Below are 20,740 nucleotides of genomic sequence, written 5' to 3' on the forward strand. Positions count from 1 at the left end.
TTCATATTTTTACTTTTTCCTTCTTAAATAAATGCATATACCAAAGGACCCTTTCCACTTTAAAAAAAAGGACACACATTCAGTTAATAAATCCAATACACTAAATATTTTATGTTGCATTGAAATATTTAAATGCATTTAAATAAGCACTGATCCCCATACACAAATTCAATACCTAAACTTGTATCCAGCATAAAGGTGTCCTATAAATGCCAAAACTGAAACTTGTTTACCCCAACTCGTATTACCCACACCATATCTGGTTCATACTATTTTACATATATTGTGTACAAAACTACAGACTATTGTTTGTTGTCTGTGTTGTAGAAAACTATGCTGTGTATGTATAGTTAAGTGTTGTTTTTATGAGCTGTTTATATACAGTGGTAAGTGTTCCTGTTGTCCAGACTCTTTGCCTGCAACTGTTCTAAATAAGTTCAGGTTCTTATTTGGCTTTACTGTGAGGTATTTTGTATACAAGTGAAGGTTATGGGAGTTTCAGATAAAACCAAGCATTTCGAGGCTTTTATCCAATGAGAGGTTGTCCATTTAAGTTGACCATTGTTTCTCACCCATGAAAGTCAACACCATTGATGACTAAGAGGGAATGCAGACACACTGTGTCACCTGTAATCCTATTTCATTGAGGTAAAATTGTGCACTTTTGGCTGTTGTTTTGTAGTTGTCATGCTGAGGCCATTGTTAGTAGGTCATCCATACATATGAAAGTTTTGTTGTGCTCCAGGTTTGGGGTGGGGAGGTCATGTGTGAATAGTACAGTATATGGCATTGTTGATATTTATGTAAAAGGACTTAAGATCTGAATCTTCCAAATTGCTCGTGCTCCCTGTTTTACTCTTTTGCTTTGAAATATGGACAAAGAATGCTGATTTGAACAGATCTTAATGGCTCTAGTACCAAGTACCATAAGAGGCTCATTGGGTATCACTGGAACAAATCTTTTTATCATGCTAGTGACTGCTCTGCAAGACTCGGTAAAACCCTTTTGAAGGGTGGCTACATGTGAGATTGCTCAGAGAAATGGTGGAGATTGGCATTGGCATATGAGTGAAGTGACATGCCCTATTGATGATGATGTTAATTTGGTGAGGTGGGTATGTGTACTGGTTGTTTCTAGGATCACTCTTTCCTTCAGTTTAGATGTAGTAGAATAATGATAATTGGTGCCTCAAGTGGAAAACCTACAATTCAATAGTGGTTGGTAACATTCCATGGACCCTTCCACAGATTTTTTTATCTTGGAAGAAACTTTGGACTAATATCTGTGTTGTATTGGTGTGGGACTGTTTTTACGTCATCAGCTGAAAGTAGTAGGAGAAGAACAGTTGACAGTTGTCAGATCTCCATGTGTGAAAAGGATAAGAAATACAGTTGAAGTTGATAGAGATAGATTTTGGGCCCAATCCAGAGACCCAATGTCAGTTCCATAGTGCTGCAACTCCTAATGGGTAGCTCAGCTGTTAAGCTTGCAGGGCCACTACAAGCAGGTACCTGTCACAGGACCCAAATATGGTAGAGAAAAGGTATGGGCAATTTGTTTGGTTTCAGGATGGGACTTGAGTGTAATGATTTCCAGATTGTTGGAATGCTTTTGTGTGACTGTTATTGCTGCAGAGCTCAGATGTTTTAGGTTTGATATCTTGCCAGGTTTTCTTCATGTGATTTTCTCAGTTTCTATATGGTAATTTCTGTGTCCTTGCTTAAAAAGGGTGACATAGCTTCTGTGTTACTACATTTGGTGTATCCTTTTCAATATTTTCTTCTTCTGGTGCTGTAGGTTTGCTGTTTTGGAGAAGAGCATCTTTATAATATTGTTGGTTTACAGATGGTATTTTGTTCTATGTTGCTCCAGCTACTTCATGAATAGGTGAAGGATTAATTTTTGGAGCTTTTAATATTTTTTATTGTCTTTTTTTTTCATCTAAGGGTCCAGTATACCTAGTTTCTTCTTTTTTGCTCATTGTTTTATGGTGTTTTTATTTAGTTGCTGAAACTGAGAGGAAGACCAAGAATAAAGTGAATGAATGGTTTCACAAGGAATGTCTGTTGAGCAGGGAAGAGAGTGTCAAAGATAGAAATGAAAAGAGAAAAATTGTGAATGAATAAAAGGATGACCCATCCAAGAACCACAGTAGCACAACTACATTCAGACCAACCAGCAATTAAATTATATCAACACACAGGTCTGGCCACATTATTAAACTACTCTAGATGCAATCACAAGGAAAATACAGAATACCTCATCCTACAATGCCCTACTTTCATCCTCCCTACACAATATCTTTTCCTTTAATGATTTGTGGGCCAATTGGGTGGCTGTTGCTGGTTTCCCGAGACACAACACTCTCTACAAGAAAGTCCCATGGCAAAGGATTGATTGATTCTAAATATTGTGGCCATGAAAAAAGAATGGGTACCTGTACAAGATGGTTGTGTGAGGTAGATGTCAGGGAGAATCATCTCTGCTGCTCATTTTCAAACTTCATCACCATCTCTATCTGGAGGTGCTGCCCTCATTCTCCAGACTGGGTCCAAGAGCTCTCTTATAAACATCAATTATTTCCTCCACCTTTTTTGAACAAGGTGGGCTGGCACTTGGTGATTGCCACCCACCTCCTTGTACTACTACTAGTAGTACAAGTAGGACCCAGTGACAGGAATAGGTCATTCTTAAATGACACTCGGTTCTTTTATCCTTTTACTGTGACCACACAAGATTAATCTTTTGTCAGGTTCCTTTACCTACTCCACAAGCCAAAGTCATTCCTTGATGGATTACCATGGATGATTATATGTGTAGCAACCTATGAATAGATGAAGAGATAAAACAAGCTTGCGGTTGACTTGTGGTTGCTACCAATTGGTTTATGTCCCATTTGACGGGTACAAAAATTAGTTCACCATGTGGACAATGTAGATTCAATACATCACACACAATCCAACTCCATCCTTGGTAACCCAGCCCAGCCTGCCTCTTTCTATATCCAACTCAGCCTTCAAATGCATCAGCAAGCTCCAGCAGCCGTCAACCAGTCTGCTTACTCCAACCACCTCGACTCGGCCTACCCATCCATCACAACCTACAATGCCACCATCCACAGGGACCAAACCTTCGATGGATTTAGCCACTCTTCCAAGAGATGATTGTTTTTCTTCCACCCTAAGCAAAATATAATGTAGCCTTGTTCCCTTTCTTCCTGCATTCCTTTCCAGACAACCGTTGCTCTGGCCTAGTCTTCTTTCCCAGGTACCAATTTGTAATTGTATGTGCTGATCTTTAGTTGTTGCAAAAATAAACTTGGACAACCTGGCTCTAGAGAATAGTCCTCAACGGTTTGGGCATAGGGTTAAAATGGACTGTGAACACGGTACAACCTCACTCTCTTTTCAAACGTAGAAGACGTTGAGGGACTACGAAGGCCTGAAATTAAGCAAGGGTGATTATGGTAGAATTTTACAAATTAATTTGGACTTGTATTAGGAAGGAAAATTCAAGACCATTATGCCAATATGTCATATATTTTTCAATTAACATAAGTAGGAAAATCCACGTGCGATTCTTGTGTAGTATTTCATGAACACGAATAAAAGAATAAGCAATTCTTATATTCTAGATCTACCATAACCTTAAATGAGAATGATTTGACAAAGGAATTTTACTTCTCATGATTGTATATGCATATTTTTTCATAATTGGATATCCAGGAGTGCATGTTGTGTAACTAATTATGTGTGTCGACGGGCATCCGCAGGAATTTTTTAAGGTGGGGTGGGGCAAAATAAAAAAAATATGTATACATATATGGTTGATGTACAGGGTTATATATCAAGATACACACTTCAAACTTGCCACATAGACATATATTTACTTTGTTTACGTGTGTTACATTTTGACTTTCATCAATCATATACTGATATTTTCCAATTTAAGAATTTAACGAAATGATACGTGACAGCCGGCAAAGTTTCAAGCATACCCTGCATTTCTCGAGAAGGGAATAGCTGGCCCCTAACCCTCCGGACGTCCACGTATGTATCTAATAGCTGACAGTTTTAAAACGCTCTTTGCATGACACGTAATCGCGTGTGAGTTGTACAATTACCGGTGACACATAGCACAAAGACGCAAAGATGAACCTCGCCCGTAGCTCCTGTAGTTATTTCGTCACACTTTTTTACCTAGTGATGTATTATAGTACTAATAATTCAGTGAAATTAAATAATCAGAATATGTGGGTACCCTTCTCCATCACAGTATATCCTTCCAAAAATCCACTCTAAAAATAATTCTAATCATTTTTATCTTCTCTGCTTGTTCTACTGAATTTATTTAATCCCCTTTATACTACCTTCATAACCCCACCTTTATCTTTTATATCTACTCCATGGATATAAGCATTAGAAATTCCTAGAAAAAGACTTTCCACTAATCATACAAATTCCGCGGATTGGCCGTCCGTGGCCGCCATCTTGCATCGTCCAAATGGCGCGTAATTCAAACTATTGCTCGTAGTGGCGCTCTGCCCAGTTTATGATTAGATTTCTAGTAATTACGAAGTCTTTGTAATAATGTTTTCATTTTCATTTTTAAACGCTATTGGCTAAACTGATATACAAAAAATTTATCAGCTAACCATTTGAGTGTTGATCTTATCATTTTCCAGCCTGGCAGACAATACGAAGTATGGAAACGTGTGGTTCGAGACAGTAAGATGTCTTGAGGTCATAGGAAAAAAAATGCTAGGACATCAAGAAACATGAGAACATGGAAAAGACTAAAAAAAATACACAGTTTAACCTAAAACAATAATTGAATTAAAAACTAGAATTGACTGATGGGACGGGATCCTATGAGCCTACCTTCATTTATGTACATTAAAACTAAAGTTTGAGCGCCAAGTAGATTAGAATATTTGAAAGCGTTATTCGGGATACTCCCACTTGGGGAATGGAGGTATCTTACATAAGTAAAATAATTTAGTTTTAACCAGAATTAAACATTTCATTAAAGGTGAACTCTCCAACGAATGAATCACTAGATGAGTGAAAAATTGTCTCTTCCGTTTTCATCCATGGATGAATGCCATTTAACACTTGGCTGGTTCCCTGTCTCGTTCATCATCGGTTGTGCGTTGGATTCCCACTCTTCAGTATATATCATTTGAGCCACTCTTACACTACTCTTAATTAATTGACGGTATATAAAACTGATTTTCAAAGCCACTTTGCTCACTAACATATTTTTCCAAGTTGATAAAACAATGTTTATTATTATTATTATTATTATTATTATTATTATTATTATTATTATCATTATTATTATTATTATTACAATTATTATTACCATTACTATTATAATTAAAATTAATGGATTCGTTTTCTGTGCACCCAATTATCAATTCAATATTGGTGCTGCACATTTTATGAATATTCATAATCTGTGCAGATTCACAAAATGTGTGTGATATCACTCGGCATAGGGCCGAGGGGACGCCTGTTGAATAAAATTGTTTTAATATTTTCAAGAAACTTGCAGAATTATGTCATCATAAGACTAATTATAACACGATGGATGATCAAACGCATAAGTTATAAACAAGAAAGCAAAAAATATTTCACTAAAAAAATACAGGCGTTTATTCGGTTTACTATCGTCTCGATTTTCACTGAAAACCTTCAGCCTCACAACTAATGGCAACGTCAATTTGAGATATTCTTCGTTACATTAACAGACATCTCTGGCAAGATAGGGAACGGTTGCGATTTGTATGCCGTGCTGCCAGGTGGTGTTGCCACGACGTGAGTTCCAGTTGAAGTGGTCCTACCTTCCCCCATAAGGCAATGTTCTGGCGGGTTGTTGCCCTGCTTTCTCTCGTTGACCGCCTCTCAGGTTCATTCGCTAGGGGTAATTCGTAATCTAGGGATCCCTTCAGACCTCTAAAGTACACATGAGTTCTCTTCTTCGTGTCGTTACTTGTAGTTTCTTCAAGACTTCATTACTGTGATGTATCATACAGATTTCGTTCCGCTTCGAGACAGGATTTGTATGTATATTGTTCATTTGTATCTTATCTATTCATTTGTTTGTTTGTTTGTTTACACATTCGTTTATTCATACGTATATTTATTTATCATCAATTTATATATTTACATTTTGCTTTTATTATTTCCTAGTCCCAATGACCAATGGGTCAATGAACAACCATTCAATCCTGAGCCAGCCAACCATCTGAGGAAATGTGCAGCCAACACTGTCACCGAACTGAAACCGAGTTAACAAATATTCCACCTTTCTTTTCTGGTGCCAGCCAACTGTTGATTACAGTTTGAAGTTATATTAGCGTCACTGATATATATATATATATATATATATATATATATATATATATATATATATATATATATATATATATATATATGTGTGTGTGTGTGTGTGTGTGTGTGTGTTCTTATATATATATATATATATATATATATATATATATATATATACATACATATATATATATATAAATATATATATATATATAGTACACACACACACACACACATATATATATATATATATATGTGTGTGTGTGTGTGTGTAATACATATATATATATATATATATATATACACATACATATATATAGCACACACACACACACACACACAACATATATATATATATATACATACATATACATATATATACATATGCAGAAAGATCACTAAAAACAACACGTGATCCACAAATTTTGCTGGTAACCACTAAGGAAATCGGAAGAAAACAGTAATTCCCAAGCGCTTTCGTGTTATTCCCCTTAAGATGTGAATTACACGAAAGCGCTTGGGAATTACTGTTTTCTTCCGATTTCCTTAGTGGTTACCAGCAATATATATATATATATATATATATATATATATATATATATATATATACATATATATATATACATATGTGTGTGTGTGTGTGTGTGTGTGTGTGTGTGTGTGTGTGTGTGTGTGTGATATGTTGCTACAACTATTAAAGTTCACCCTTCTTTGATCTGCTTCTGCAAATTTATCTTATACCTGTTATTTTAATGGTATATGCATTTCTACCGTACAAATTCTTTATTATATTACGACAATGTATTGATAAATGTATCGGATACTAGACAACGGAAGCTATATCTGCATGACGACAAAATAAGGAGTTGCGGGACATCAGATGGTGAATACTTTTTTCAATTCGGGAGCCAAGAGGCTCCCTCGAACTCAAGATTACTTGTCCATCTTGGAGAACGATTTGGCTAACATTCAGGAGTGGGTTGCCCCTTCCCCAGGGGACAGAAATCTTCCACCGAGCCAAATACTGCCTCGAGGTCACTTGTGCTCCTGACCTGGACTTCGTGATGCACCGAGATCCTGCTTCGTAGACAGCGCCTAGAGGACCTCTTTCTGTCAGGTTGTATGTCGGAGAACAGTTGAAGATTGACACTGCTGGTACTGTCAGACACCCACGACGTCTCGTTTCTCTTGAGTGTATTGTCTCCTGGTTGGCCAGGTCAAGAGATAAATCACAACACTGGTGTATCCTGGAATTACTCTCAGGAGAATAAGCGAACAACGGGTCACGACCAAGTCTTCAGCGGGAACATCACGAACTGGATCCTGCACATGAAGGAATCCCTCGTGGGCTCCACAACCACAGACGCACAAAAGGGAGTAACTCTTCTGTGTGCTCCCAAGACGGAAGTAGCCACGCCTGAAGTATCACAGGTTATTTCCGTTGCCGACAGGTCCACAACCCTCTAAGACGCCCTCGGGGAAAGATACCAGAGTGTGAATATCTCGTTCCTCTAAGATATATCAAACTTGTTCCTGGGTGACATCACTACCTCCAAATTCTGAAAAGTAACGCCGAGGGTCAATTGCCCTCCCCCGCCCCTCCATCCTCTGACAGCGTTATCATCAAACACACCCGGCCGAAATGCACATGCCATTTTCCTCTTTAGATGTAGAGACTCTCCGTTCCCTCTCCACAGCTGTACACCACGACTGTATCACCGGCGCTGTCATTGATACCAACTAAGCACCTGAGTAAGACACAGACCTCAGAGAGATGCATCAACAACACAGAACTCTTAATTCAGCTGAAAACACGAAGTAATCTAAGTAAAAGGGGGAACAGTGCCTAAGACTGGCGATAGAAATGTTGAGAAAAAAATGTTGGAAGTGTTTCATTAAAATGTAGTGAAACCTTGTGTGAATACCTGATCAAAACTTATTAGGCGGGAGGAGGAGGGGGGAGTGCGCATTGTAGGGCTGACCTAGAGCGCTGAGTATCCTGACAACGGCCGTACCCACTCCGACCATTGACGGCTCATCACCGTACATCAGTATCTGCACGCCCGTGCCGAAACCACGGTGTTTCCTACGACCATAACCCAAATGACCCCAGTGAAGCCCTCACCGGAAGGACTGACGCACATCAGGAACCTCTCCTTCAGGTGACCACGCCTGTTGCAGCTACACCCCTACATCAGTAGTGACATCTGCTGGTGTCATAAGTGTAGGGTTTATGCAAACAGCTGTTGCACGACTCCTTGTACAGTCTCGGTGAAACGACAAAGGCGGGAGCAGGTGGACGCGGGCATTCTTGATATCACCCTGGGTGTACCATTGTTCTAGGTCACCAACCATACCGGCTTCAAGGTCCCCTGACACCTGAAATCGATGTAAAGCAGTACACCTTGACACTATAGGATCTCCTCTCCTCCGCGGTAACACCTGTCTATCCACCTCGTTTCCTCAGATGGACAGGAAAACAATATCATGACCTACGCCACAGCTGAAACGATTATCTTGGTCTTCCTTTCCGGTCGGGTTTCCCGATTCGGAGCTCTCCACGACTCTTACCCGAAATTAGGGAGTCAAGTGCCCAATTTGGATCCCATCTCCAGGGACAACCGATGCCATTCCTTGGCACCTCTCGGCAGCAGCACACTACGGCTTGCCACCCACCGTCGAATGGAATGGTGGGGCGTTTCAACCATTAGCTCAAGAATGCCATCAGGCCCCAGACCGTTAACCGGACATCTTGCCCTTCGTGTTTTCCGGGTGTCGCACAAGAAGACCCACACTGCAGCACGGCGGACTTCGCCCTCAGCGAACAACTTTGCTTATCGGTATGAAAAGATCAGTCGCCAACAAGTCTATCGAAATAAATACCGTGTGAGGACGGAGCCCGGTAAGATCCGAAGAAAATATTTGGAAGCAGCCATCACCCAAGGATCCAATACAATTGAACAAAATAGAGGCATGTTCAATATCTCACCCCACCTGATTCCTTTGCTCCCAGGTGCCAACAAAAATTTAAAAAGCTATCCCTATTTACCCTCCACATCTTTCCCCCTTCATAGTATTTGTACATCCTTAATGGACAATTACCCTCCCAGACAAGTGATCCTTCTTTTCCTTAACCTTTCCTTCACCCAGACAATTAATCCATCCTCTCCTTCCCTACACCAAGACAAATTATTCATCTTCTCAACCTTTCCTAGGCTCCAATGACCTCACCCCGTCTCTCTTATCTAATCTCAGTCATGTGTATCATGATTTTGTACTTGAAAAAACTGTAATAAGCGGAACGTTGTAGCGATAAAGGTTCCGTCCTCATTTGGTGTTTATTTCAATTCGCTTACCGGGCAACTTTTCCCGAACCACTCAGCCGGAAGATGATTTTGACACACTCCATAACCTTCTCCAGACATTGAAGCAGTCGGTATCTACCGATGAGGCCGGAGCACTGCTCCAGCCTCATCGTCACTACACCAAAATTCTGTCTGTCTTGTCCCAACCACTGATCCCAAATCCAAGGGACTTCCACCTGCCGGGTGGTCCGATTTCCTATAAGTGCCCCTGGGAGTCTCAGTGCTTCTTCAGACAACTTTTTTAATCGGTAAATTAACCAATCAATCAGTCATTCAAACTCAACAACTGACAAAGCCCCCCCCCCTCTTCATGAACGTACCAACCTCTGTCATATTACTCCTATAAGCTTCTCTGTTCCGTACTCTCCTTCTGTCTGGTCTTCTTTCACACTTCCCATCTCATGGCGTCCAGTCAATAACACACTTATTCCACCTATTCTCCTCCTTTCTGGCTACATGACTTGTCAGATTTAATTTCCGTTACTTTATCTCTTTCACAGCAATTACCATATCTGATATACTGCTGAATTCTAAAACGTTATCAGCAATCTCGTGATTAACGAAGAATTCTACTCCATTGGATCAATCATTCTCTCTATCTCTATGATAGAACAGGTTTGACTGCCTCGTAGATGTAACTGTTCCTCCTCCTTTAGGGCTTCGCTGAGGCCCATAAGGTTCCAGGTGATGCTCTCCGGTTCTTTGATAAACCTCTCCAGTTGTTTGTCTTTGGCGAGGGTTCTCTAGCTGTATATAGAATTCTTCATCTTCTGCAGGTTGTATAATGTCCTAGACTAGAATTCCCAATCTTCTTCAGGTTGCATAAAATCCTAGACTTGGATCTGTTTGAAGAGTGTTTACATTTATTGGCACACTGCTCTTAAAACACACGAAGCAATGCGGTTGGACCTATAGGTTACGAAAATCCAACGGAAATGCCCGTGACAGCAGAGTGTACAATTCATGGTTAGTTGAGAGGCTGTGGCAATGTAATCTTATCTCTGTCCCACACACTTACTGGTATGTGATGCATTTTTGTGACACTTTATTTTCCCTGTAAAAACCTTATCGTCCCCACTTTTGAAGAAGTAGCTGACCCTCTGCCTCTCTCACTATCACTGCTAAGTGCTATGCTACCACCATCACTAGTACCGTCCCACAGGAAGTACTCGGAGGATTCACTGCATCGATCACGAAGTCCATGTTTGACGTATCGTCAGTTGAATTTCATCATAATTCTTCCTGCAACGCTGAGTGGATTTGTTCCACCAATAACCAGCGTTTCTATCCCTGAGGACAATATCACACTGAAGTGGAGGAGTTATAGGTAATAGCGATATATAATAAGGGATCAGAATGGATGAATTAGAGGTGATCAGAATTTTACTGAATGGACACTAGTCTCGAATCATAAAATAATGCTGAGTTACTCATTCTGTAGCGATGTCACTAATCCTTAAAATATCAAATGTACTATTATTGTAGTCTGTAACTTATAAAAGGGAGAGTGGGTGTGAATGGTGATTATAAAGAGTGTAACACATCTGTTGGACTATTCTACGGAGTTATCCAAAACAGAGCTACAGTCCCAGAATGTTGCTATGGTCCCTGTCTGCTCATTGGCTGTCGAGTAGCCAATGATATCGAGTGAGTCTCGTGACTGCTCAGTAGAACAGGATAAAAGAAACCGACAATCAGCAAAACGCTTTTATACAATATACATTTTCACTTTTCTTCAGACACACCAATGTTATGAAGACAGGTGGTGTCATGTTGATGATCCATTATATATTTACCCTGCAAATTAACTCACCTCATTTGATCCTTCTTTCGGTTTATCAAGCTGATATCAAAGTTTCTACAGCCATGCAGCTACTGTGGGCACGCAACATTTGACATCTTTCAGAGTTCTTGAAATTACACCTAATGCACTTGGAGATCAGTCATTGTGATAATGTAAATTTTATGAAAGTAATAATGTTTTGTGTTCTGGCAGGTGAACAATAAAGATGTAAACTCTTGGGCGTTATTCATACTCAAATAAGGTGGGTTCTAACTTGTCTGACAGAATGCAGCCACGATTTGAATGTCATCAGGTTGGGAACATTCATCACGGTAGAAAGGGAGGGATTTCATATATTAATGAATTGCTAATTGAATAATTGTTTACAACAGGCAAGTATTGAATATTGGTCGCAAGCTCTACCGAAACAATATACAGTATGCAGCTTTTGGGGGGAATTGTCAACACTTTGTACCAGTCATAGCTGCAGACGACTTTGTACCCTCTGCTGTTGCTCTTGATGCTGACATCATCCCTCCGACTTGTTTATGTAATATATCACCAAGCTCCCAAGACGTTTTCATGATCCTCATTTCTCCTGAGTATATTGTCCCTTTATGAAAAAATAAGAAAACAGTTTTAACAAGTCTTTACAGTGCTAATATATATAAAATTCTTAGATTTTTGGAGTGGTTCTCATTGAGAAGATTCGCGTCATTCAATACACGAACAAGATCCCCAAGTAGTGCGACACCGTTAGCGATATCTTATTACTTGTGGGCACAACACTAAAGATGAATGTTTCACCATTTCTCTCAACTGTAGAAAAGCTGAGAGGACGTTTTGACCTAATGGAAGCACTATATCGTGTATATTTGAAAGAATCAGGAAATAACTATTTAATTAATTTAAAGTGGCAGACATGAATATATGAAGAATCAAAAAGTCATGTAATTGAAAGATCCAGGTTTTGAGAGTAATTGTTTAGCAAACAAATTGCCACTAGTCCTGAAAAATCGTCTAAACAATGAATGTGAATCCCACTACGCCTGGAAAATCTAAAAGGAATCTGTGGCACGAATCATACGCAAATTAAGAGAATGAAATGGAAGAAAGGGAGTTTGTATTCCTTAGAGTCAACAATTTGATTTTCAATTTCGCGGATACGATAGAAAAGTTTTCCCCCAGGTAAGTATTGCGCAAGGGGACACAAGGCAGGTAGATATCTCCTTATAAATAACTGCGAAAGAATATGAGTATATACATACATATATTCGAATACCTATTCAATGGAAAATGAAATTATTTTAGTTGTCAAAATCAAAATGGTCCTTATAAAATGAATGAAAAATCACACGCTTATCGAGTAGCAGATGTTTTCAGCTGCAAAGGTTTCGTATACTGGGGTAACTTTTTAGTACATCTTTGCGTAAGTTTTCAAGAACTCAGGTTTCGGAAGACGCATGGAATGATTAATGTTGCATTTTCGTACTTATTTGTAAATACTCTTTATAATTGTAGTGGTCAAAGAAGTCAGACTCATCACCGCCATCATTGTAATCATCTGTTTGTGTCAGGCAGCGAGTGAGGGTGCAGCCTCGTAAGGATTTGTAGCAATTTAGTCTTTTATCTTCTAAGCATCAAGTAATTTACTCCCAGAGGACGGAAAGTAAGTAGTTTATCTTTTTTGGGCATTTTGTGTTCGTAAGCAGCTATTATATATGTACACGAAAAGGAAAGAAGTGTATACTCGGAACGTCTGTTCTGCTCGGCTGAAGCCTTTGACAGGCGGGGCCCTAGGGAGACGGGATACGTTCTGACGTCATTTTGATATGTAAATCTGTATTATAGTTTTGGAGAACAAACATTAAGTATCAACATAAGATGGTTACAACAGGGCATTGGTGTATTGATTATCTATATATCACAACTGAAGCATATGGCACAAACCGCCCGTATAGGTAGTGGAACCAAAACAAATAGTAATGTTTGAAAAAATCATTCAGAAGAACATATTTTTATAGCTCTTCATTCATGGTGTGGGGTATTTTTATATCTCAACCTATGGTGCACTACTGGACTGCATTAACTGAACAGAAATTTTATAATATTTCATGATTGGCATGCATTTGCCAGATTCATTGATTTCAATGTATGGGGGCTGTGGGGAAATTCCCAGGTAAAATTTTATTATCCTGCATTCCAAGCATGTAACTACTGTAGATTTCTACTGCCATTAATTAGTGCAAATGTGTTTTTAAGGATGTTATTTGCACAAAAGACTAATATATATTGGAAAGTTCTTTGGTGTTCTGGAAAATGTGCCTTACTTGTCTTCCATTCTAATTTCTAGTCTCCATAGATAGGCCATCTCCACTCTATCTTTTGTATTTTATCATAAACATTGGGGGCATAATTGTTTGTCACTTTTCTGTTGAGATTAATTTCATTAGAAGAAACATATCTGGAGAGGAGAAAAGGAAAAGGTTAATTGAAAACTTGCACTTGGTCTTGGGGAGAGGAAATGTAGTGTGTATATTTGCTCCAAATCTTAGTTCTTACCCAACCTAGTATTTTCTCTAGTCACAGATGAAACATGGGGTTAAGAATTTATGCAGTTTTATCACATTTCTTTAATCAATGTCAACATTTACACTTCTGTTATTATGGTCCATATATTTTATATTCGTAGAATTTTGATTTTTTTTTTTTTGTCATTGAATATTATCATTGAATATTAGATGTAACTAATACTTGAACAAACACAATGATTTATAATATATATATGAACTGGATAGTTGCTCATATATGTGTTACTTATCAAATATGGAAGATTTTCCTTGGCACATTCAACACTTGCCAACTGCCACTTGTGTGTTGACATTCGGGTCAGTTCCCGATGTGGATTTATGTCCTGAGCCCAAACTACTGTACAAGTAATGGTTGGTGAGTGTTGGGTTAACAGACTTAGGTGTATTGTGGTTGTAATGTGATGATATTATTCAGTAAAAAAAAAAAAAAAAACAACACTATGGCCATTTCAAATCTTTCAAATCTCGGGATCATTAAGAGTAACCCAAGTATAAGTATATTATGGTAAAACAATGCTATCTTTGTTATAAATGCTGGAAGTTAATCCCTTGCTTTACCACAACAAATTTGGATATGGAGTGGCTGTAGATGAACTCTCATTTTATCAGTAACTAAGTTCCTGATAATGCACCATGACTGTTCATAACTTGTTTATAGGTTTCCTGTTGTGATTTGTATGATTAAATAGGGACATATAGCTTACAGTGTTTGTGTAAATTTTGAAAACTGACTTGTTAAAAACATGTAGGGCTAGCTGCAGATTAAAGTGGGTTTTCGCTATATGGATGGAGAGGTGACTAAAAAACTCATTGCAACCCTGATCTGTCAGAGACTGGAATACGTGTACCACACAAAGTGAAGGATATAAGCAAGATTGAGTAAATACAAAGGGCAAACCAAACTGGTCCCTAGTCTGGAAGATAAACTATATAATAAGATACTAGAAGGACTGGACCTGCCAACTTTGAAAGATCGAAGAGAAAGAGGTGATAGGATTACATTATTCAGGTCACTAAAGGGAATAGATTACTTTGACAGAAGAGGTCTCTTGATTAAGGATAGGACTTTAAGAGGTCGTGAGAACAAATTAAAGAAGACTATATCACAAGGATGTGAAGAAATGCAGAATGCCATGCAGATGAATAAATACTTGGAATAGTTTAGGTGATATAGCCCAAGCTGGGCTATATAATTGGAAATCAAGGATATTGAAACTGTACATGAATTTGAGGCCAGGTATGATAAATTGGAGACTAGATGTGACCCAATGAGCATAGCTCCTTACCTGTATATTACAATTAGGTAAATATAGTTGTACAGTTGGGTTGGAAATGTGAATTTTATATAGTATTGAGTGGTGTTCATGAATACCCATAGCACTGATTATGGGTCAAAATACAAAATCAGAAAAACAATTGTTTTGAAAAATATTACGTGGAATTATCACATACCTTGTCACTGTGGCTTTGGAGTTGTGTATTTAATCTGGCTTCTATCAGGTAATTTTGTTGGATCAAGGGACCACTTACTGCAATAAATAGATTAAACTTATCATGAGTAACCCATTTGAATCGTTATACAATTTGTACTTCATGGTTAATGTTGACTAGCAACCTCATCTCAAAAAATATGGATGAAGGATCAAAGGGCCTCTCTATCTTCCAATATACCCTCAATCCTCTGAATGCATAGTATTGATGTGCATGGATAAAACATTATAAGAAGTAGGAGTTGATATAGATAATGGGAGCTTGTTGGTTATCTTGTTTACGGGTGAAATGCAAGGGTGAGTAGGAAATGGAGTTATATGGTATAAATTAAGAAGTGAGGCAAAAGGTGTGGCATTGTTGTTTACTAAGAATGGCATGGGAAATTTGATGACTTGAAGATTGTCATGAAAAAGTGAAAGTGTATAAATCTTGTGGGTGTGTGGTAAAATTACCTCTTCTTTGCCATAGTCCTGAGTTGCATAGGATGACATATAGGTTGAGTGGAGTGCAATGTACCTATTAAAGCTAAAGCTTTTAAATTTGGAGAAACTATCAGTCAGTCTGTAGCTTCCATTCTCTTTTACAGGACACTCACAGCTACAAGGTATTTGGCCACAGCCACAGAGTTGATCATAAGTAACTGAGAGACCACAAGTATGTATTGTGTGAGTGTTGGGCTGTGTAAGATTAAATATGTTGTGTTTTTAGTGTGTGGTAACTACATCTTGGGCCTATGATATCAATTACCAGACAAATTTTGTACTTTAGTGCTGGGTAGTGGCATGAATGTACACCTAGGTCTTTTAATCCAACACTTGCCAATCACCACTTGTGCAGACATTTGGGCCAAGGACATAACCTCATTTTGGGAATTGGTGGTGTTTTATATCATGAACTAATTCCCAATGTTGGTTTATGTTCAGGGCCCAAATGTCCATACAAGTGCTGGTTGGCATGTATTTGATTAAGAGACCTAGGTGAACTAGTGTTACTTGTGTGTCTTCACAATACCCTTATGGGTTTATTCCCATATCTACTTTATTTAATAGCTTTTGGAAGATTTATGGAGAGTGTGGTGAAGGTGTGGGTTTCTTTTATGATGTGGGCTGTGGGTTTAAGTGGTGTGATGTCAGGAGAGATGTAAAGAAGTATGAGTGGAAGTGCAAGTGGATCTATAGGAAGATAATATAAATCACGGAGATGAATGACAGAGACTGGCAATAGACAGAATTTAAAGAGGATGTAACCCATTCATTACTGAAATGAAAAACCTAGGAACAGCCAAAATTATTGGAAAATTGTTACTGTGCGAGAAGGATTAACTACTTCGGTATGATGATGCCTACATAGGCGTCATGAGGCGTGAGTACATGAGGATGCCGGCGTCAGCATCTTGATTGTATATATATTTTTTTTTTTGTAGTTGTACACAAGTTATCCCTGGAGTCTGTGAACTGGTTTGATCATATTTTCTGTGTTTATTATTACTCAGAGTATAAAAGAACTAGTAATACAGCAGTGTCTATATTTTAGAATGCGAGTAGTGTGATGCAACTTACATATGGCAGCCAATGCTGTGTAAGAGAATTTTAGTCGTACTGAAGTGGTTAAGAGGTAATATGACAACAACAGTGGGACAAAAACAAATCTCTAGGGGAAAAAATGGGGACAATGGGAATCAAGAAAATAGGAGGAAGGGATTATAAATCCAGAAAATAGAGAGGAAGGTAGAAAACATGCATTGATGGCTGCACTGCATTATATCAACATAGATTCCACATATTTAGTTATGATAACGTGTGGCAACAATCAGTCATGCTTGTAGAGGGTAATGTTCTCTTGGGTACTCCGAGGGTTCAGGATAATCAATAATCAGGTCTTCAACAAGTAGGAAAGTGACCACAGTAAGGATGGCTGTTTTCCTATAAAATTTCTCATGGTAAATCTAGGTAAATACGTGTGTATACATGTGCACCAAAGTGTAGACAGCTACAAATGTATGAAGTAAGTAATACCCAGGTCATTGTAGATTTCATATGAAAGTAGTCATTGTAATTGTGCCTAAAAAAGAGAGAGAGAGAGAGAAAGGGCAATCTTTCCTGTAAACCACACCCAGGTGCATACCGGGAATTAAATCCCATCAGTATCAGGTACGCAGCATTTTGATTTCCCAGAATTGAGACATATCAGAATACAGATTTGGTCACAGACTATGCATGGTGTGAATTGGAATGGAAAGAGAATATAGGTATGGAAATGGAATATAGGATTCTGAGATTGGAATGAACTGTTTTCCATCCTTCAATCCATATTGAAAATACAGTACTTATGTTTACCAGTAGTTGCATGTGTGGACAGGTATTTCAGTAACTGCTGGGTGCTCATTTTGAGCTTTGTCATTTTTCTTGCCCCATGTTGAATTAATTTTCAAAGATATTTATTGAAAATATTTGTACATATACACAGGTCATATCATTGGCTTTTCATCAAATGGTTATGTAATGGGACTACCTGTATAGTGTGACAGAAATTTGTTAATTTATAGGTTGTAGTGTGACTGTGCTTTGGATAAGTAGATTACTTTTACACAATCCAGGAGTTTAACCATCTTTACTGTTCAGGGACCTGAACTGCATGAAATTATTTGGTAGAAGGCAGAACAGATATAGAAAGATTATTACAAGTTGAAGAGTTAATGGAGATATTTTAACCTTTTGGTATGCAAGGGAGTATCGCTATTGGATTAAGATTGTCATGAAAAAGTATAAACAATACATATTCATTCACTGCAATAATGAATTTTGTTTTTCATACTCTTAAAAGGAACATATCACTAGTTGTTTACATGTAGTTCATGCTCGGACTTTATTGAGACAATTTTTCATGAATATGATAGTTTTGTATGATGTAAGAAAAGTTCATGTATGTCTTGCTTTGCCTTTGCAGATAGGAGGCTAAAGTTGGGTAAATGATGGACCAACCTTTACCAGGGTAAGTAACTAAAGTAATTTCATTGCAAAAACGATGACTGTGTAGATTGTAAAACTGAAGAGTGCAATTTAGTTAGTGACTGTTGTATTATTAAAATGTTAGATGAAAGTAATGGTAAATAACTTCCTCCTCCTCCTCTTCCTCCACTTCCTCCTCTTCCTCCTCCTCTCACATTCTCCTGCCACCCTACACCCTCTTTTCTCTCTGCCCTCACCTCCTTTACCCTCCATTCACCCAATCCTTATCAAGCTGAAGTATATTAGGTAATATAAATTTCATTTTGAAATTCCATGTTTGTGTGGTTGTAAAAAATAATCCTCTGCTCCTCCCACTATACCCACTCCCTCCTCCCTTGCCCATCCTTTTTTCTATCCCTTCTCCCTCCCCTCCCTCTCACTTTCCCCACAAATCACATCCCTCTCCTCCTCCCTCCCTCCCTCTTCTCCCTTTCCCTCCCCTTTACCCCTTCCCTCCCTCCTTTTCCTTCTCCTTTTCTCTCCTCCTCCTCCCCCCCCCCTCCTCCCCCCCTCCCCTTCCCTTTCCCCTCTCTCCCCTCCCTCCCCCTTCTCTTTCTCCCTCTCCTCCCTTCCCCTTCCCCTCCCTCTCCCTCCCTTCCCTTCCTCCTTCTCCCTCCCTTCCCCTCCCTCTCCCCTCTCCTCCCTTCCCTTCCTCCTCCCTCCTCCTCTTCTTCCTCCTCCCTCCTCCTCCCCTTCTCCCTCTCCCTCCCTTCCCTCCCTCCTCCTCCTCCCTCCTCCTCCCTCCTCCCTCCCTCCTCCTCCTCCTCCTCCTCTTCTCCTCCTCCTCCTCTTTCTCCCTCTCCTCCCTTCCTCCTCCTCCTCTTTCTTTCTCTCCTCCCTTCCTCCTCCTCTCTCTCCTCCCTTCCTCCTCTTTCTCCCTCTCCTCCCTTTCCCTTCCCCCTCCCTTTCCTCCTCCTCCTCCTCTCCTCCCTTCCTCCTCTTTCTCCCTCTCCTCCCTTTCCCTTCCCCCTCCCTTTCCTCCCTTCCTCCTCCCCCTCCCTTTCCCCTTCCCCCTCCCCCTCTTCCCTTGTCCCTCCCTCTCTTCTCACCCCCTCCTTCTCTACCCCTCCCTCTCATCCCTCACCCCTCCCTTCCCCTCCCACCCCTTCCTATTCCTTCTCCTTCCTCTCCCATCTCCAGTCCTCCCTCCCTCTTCTCCAAACCCTTCCCTCTATTCTCTCATCTCCTCTCCCTCCAAACCCCTGTCTTCCCCACCCTCCCATCCCCCTCTTTTTCCTGCTCTAACCTATCATCCCTCTCCTATCCATGCTGTCGTCTACCACAATTACTTCCCTGACCCTGTCCCTGCACTTCCTCCCCTTCTGCCCCTGCTCCTGCTCACTCTTTCCCTACTCCCCCTGCTTCTTCCTCTTCTCCCTGTACTCCCTGCCATCCCCTCCTTATTCCCAAATCCCTTCCCCTCTTCCCCCGCATCTGCTCCTCTCTATCCCCCTCCACTTATCCTCCTCCTCCCCTCCATATTCCCCATTCTTCCTTTACTTCCCTCCCTATACTCACCCCCCCTCCTTCCTATTATTCTTCTCCCCCCCTTCCCTCCCTATCCTCATTCCCTCTAAATTTGTCCTCCTCACCCTATGTTTGCTCTCCTCTACCGATGCTCACCCTCCTTTCCCTGCCCTCAGCTTTCTCTCCCAATCTTTCTCCTCTTCCTCCTCCTTTTATTACCTTCGTCCTCCATCTACCCTCTCCTTCCCCTCTTTTCCTCCCAATGTCCTTCCTCCTGTCCTTCCATCTCTTTATTCTTCCTCCTCCTCTCACTCTCTACCTTCCTCTCCTCTCTCTCTTTTGCTCCCCTCCATGTAGGTTTATACTACTCAGAAAGCAGATCCACCTTGGGTAACACCTTTTTAGAGAAAACTGAGTGCAAGAGAGACTTGGGAGTGCAAGTGAGTCCTGACCTTAAATCCAGGAAATGTGCATTAGTGCCAGGAAGCTAAGAGACCATAAAGTTTCATTGCTAGGACAGTTACTAATAAAAGTGCAAAGGTAGTTATCAAACTATCTGGCATTAGTTAGACTCCTCCTTGACTATGCAGTACAGTTTTGGTCTCCGCCATATGGAATGAATATTAATTCACTAGAATAGGTATGACAGATAATGACCAAAATGATACATGGGCTCAGAAATTTACTTTTTGAGGACAG

At 39.7% G+C, this 20,740-nt stretch overlaps 1 protein-coding gene across 3 annotated transcripts in view; it reads left to right on the plus strand.

Annotated features, from left to right (window-relative positions):
• Positions 1–12,937: 12,937 nt before the first annotated feature.
• Klc (kinesin light chain) overlaps positions 12,938–20,740 on the plus strand; it is a 113,579-nt gene continuing 105,776 nt past the window's right edge. Inside the window, exons 1-3 of one of the 3 annotated variants that reach the window (XM_076190801.1) lie at positions 12,938–13,153; positions 16,153–16,220; positions 18,513–18,557. The gene's annotated coding sequence lies outside the window, so the exon portion shown is untranslated. The remainder of the gene's footprint in view (positions 13,154–16,152; positions 16,221–18,512; positions 18,558–20,740) is intronic. The other 2 variants (XM_076190800.1, XM_076190799.1) reach the window with 2 other exon arrangements.

Source organism: Oratosquilla oratoria, chromosome 9, assembly GCF_046742065.1.
Source record: "Oratosquilla oratoria isolate Oo_2021 chromosome 9, ASM4674206v1, whole genome shotgun sequence".
NCBI classification, from domain to species: Eukaryota; Metazoa; Arthropoda; class Malacostraca; order Stomatopoda; family Squillidae; genus Oratosquilla; species Oratosquilla oratoria.